Here is a 2,369-nt window from a genome sequence, read left to right as displayed (position 1 = left end):
CAAGCGCTGTTTGCCCTGAGGAAAAAAGGAGAGTTGATGTAGTCCAGGGGTGTCCAAAGTTTTTGGCAGGAGGGCCACATCATCTCTCTGACACTGTGTCGGGGGCCAGGGAAAAAAAGAATTAATTTACATTTAAAATTTGAATAAATTTACATAAGTTTACATAAATGAATATATTAAAAATGAACTTATATGAATGAATGAAAGTCTTGCAATAGCTCAAGGTCTATAAAAGGCTTTGCACAAAGCAAGGCCGGCCTTTCCTTTGCTGCCGCTACTGCATCACAGTCGTGAAACAACAAGCAGTGGAGGGAGCCCTCATCCCACAGCTAATGTGAGAGGTCAAACAGTCGCACTCACGCTGAGAGCAGTTGCGTTGGGCCAGTGTGGGCTCCAACAAATCTCCGGAGGGCCAGAGTCTCATTGGAGACTGTGGGCTCCCTGAGGGCCGCATTGTGAGGCCTCGAGGGCTGCAAGTGGCCCCAGGGCCGGGGTTTGGGCACCCCTGATGTAGTCTAATGGCCAAAGGACAGAGTTGCAAACCAAGATTTCCTTCCGTTCATTCATGCGTCCCACCCCAATGTCACTAAGCATTAAAAAAAAGGCAAGCTCGAAGCAGCTGTACCTGTGGAAGCAACAAAGTGTGCTGTTTTACCAATGCACTTCAGTGGGTGGGCACATCAGTGAAACACCACAGCAAAAGCAATCTGGATGAGACTGTGTGGATTGTCCCAACAAGACTGATTTTGGCTGTGTTTCATCCGCGGTAAAGCCTGTTACCCTGTACATGCCTGATCTCGTCTGATCTCGGAAGCTAAGCAGGGTCAGGCCCGGTTAGTACTTGGATAGGAGACTGCCTGGGAATACCAGGTGCTGTAGGCTTATACCAGAGTCTTTCGAGACTGAAGGTTGCCAACCACCATATCCAACAACAACAACAGTATTTATATTTATATATCCCAAAGCCAGAAGGAAAAATCATCTCTATCTTGGACACACTGGTGAGCAATTTGGAGATCGAACGAGTCCGTTCCACAGTTAATTGACAAGTGCACGTATTACACTGAAGATAACCATTGTGCACAGAGTGCGATTATTAACGTACCGGTAAAGTGAATTTCTGGATGCAATTTGTTTTGCATGTCTTAATTCTGATATAGTTAGAAAATAAATAAAAAAACACATCCATTTCAAAATCGGTGCGCTTATTGAATTCCTGCCAGCATTGTGCGCTTTCATTGTTGACCACACAGAGCAAGTCACCCATTTCCCATATTCTTCATTCTCGGAATCCTTGAAATGGTTTCTGTGTCTTTCTTCCTACCTTGAAAAAGTATTTTATTTCTGACTTTGGTGTTCCCTCCTCCTCTTCCTCCCCCTCCCCCTCCCCGCTCACATTTAGCATTTCTGAATGTGCTACACACATCTGAAAGAATGCCCCAGATAAAGGCACAAGGCCATACAAACAGCCCATTTGAAAAGCTGCAAGAACATGCTCACGGCATGGAGGGAGACAGATAAAACATTGCCATGAAAGGCAGAACTTCCCTTTGCTATTAAGCGAGCCAAACCTCACCCCCCCCTCACCCCCGCTAAAGATTCTCTTGCAAAGGAGGTCGGTGCCAATGATTTTGAGCTCTCTCTCTGCTGAAATTTTAGTACAAACCCTCCTTTCTTCAGCTCAGGAGAAGTATGTTAAGTCAAGTTCCAGGTACCTAATTAAAAAGTGCTTTTTTAATTTAAAAAAAAAAAGACAGGAATGAAGGAAAGCAAATGCCCAATTTCTATAGCAAGCGTTCCGATATTTGGCATTGTTCACTCATTCAGATGCTACAGAAAAAGATAGTCATTTAGACAGTGACGTACCAGGGAAAATGGCACCCACTGCAAGCGTCAAAATTACACCCCAGTCCAAACAGAGAAGGGGAGATTGTGGGGCGGGAAGCCAGCCCTGTCCATTCCACCAAGTGAATTTATTCAACAGGTTATACAGGGAAGGGGGAGGGGGAAGACGCCAGCCTTGTTCCATCAAGTGAATGTATGCAAAAATATGGGGATGCTAAGCCGCCCCACCAAAGAAATGAAAAATAGTGTTTATTTACCTCTTTTTGGAGGTCCCCTGAAACTGGTGCAAAAATGCACCATTGGCTGTAATGTGGAAATGCACTATTGGTAGAATATAGGTAAATCCGTGCCTAGCACCCCCTTCAAGCGGCACCCAGGGCAGATGCCCCCTCTTGCCACAGCCTAGGTAAGCGACTGCATTTAGAGAGCTTACATAGCTTAGTGGCTAAGACTGAATGACAGATCAGGGCTTCTCGGGTCTCATCTCTGCCAGGATGCCAGCTTGCTGTCTTAAAAGCTAGACC

At 45.6% G+C, this 2,369-nt stretch overlaps 1 pseudogene; it reads left to right on the top strand.

The window, feature by feature from the left end:
• The first annotated feature begins 759 nt into the window (after nucleotides 1–759).
• On the top strand, nucleotides 760–882 carry LOC136635881 (5S ribosomal RNA; annotated as a pseudogene).
• The last annotated feature ends 1,487 nt before the right edge of the window (nucleotides 883–2,369 follow it).

The sequence above is a fragment of the Tiliqua scincoides genome, unplaced genomic scaffold (genome assembly GCF_035046505.1).
Source record: "Tiliqua scincoides isolate rTilSci1 unplaced genomic scaffold, rTilSci1.hap2 HAP2_SCAFFOLD_119, whole genome shotgun sequence".
In the NCBI taxonomy this organism is placed as follows: domain Eukaryota; kingdom Metazoa; phylum Chordata; class Lepidosauria; order Squamata; family Scincidae; genus Tiliqua; species Tiliqua scincoides.
This window is presented reverse-complemented; position numbering and strand designations above follow the sequence as displayed.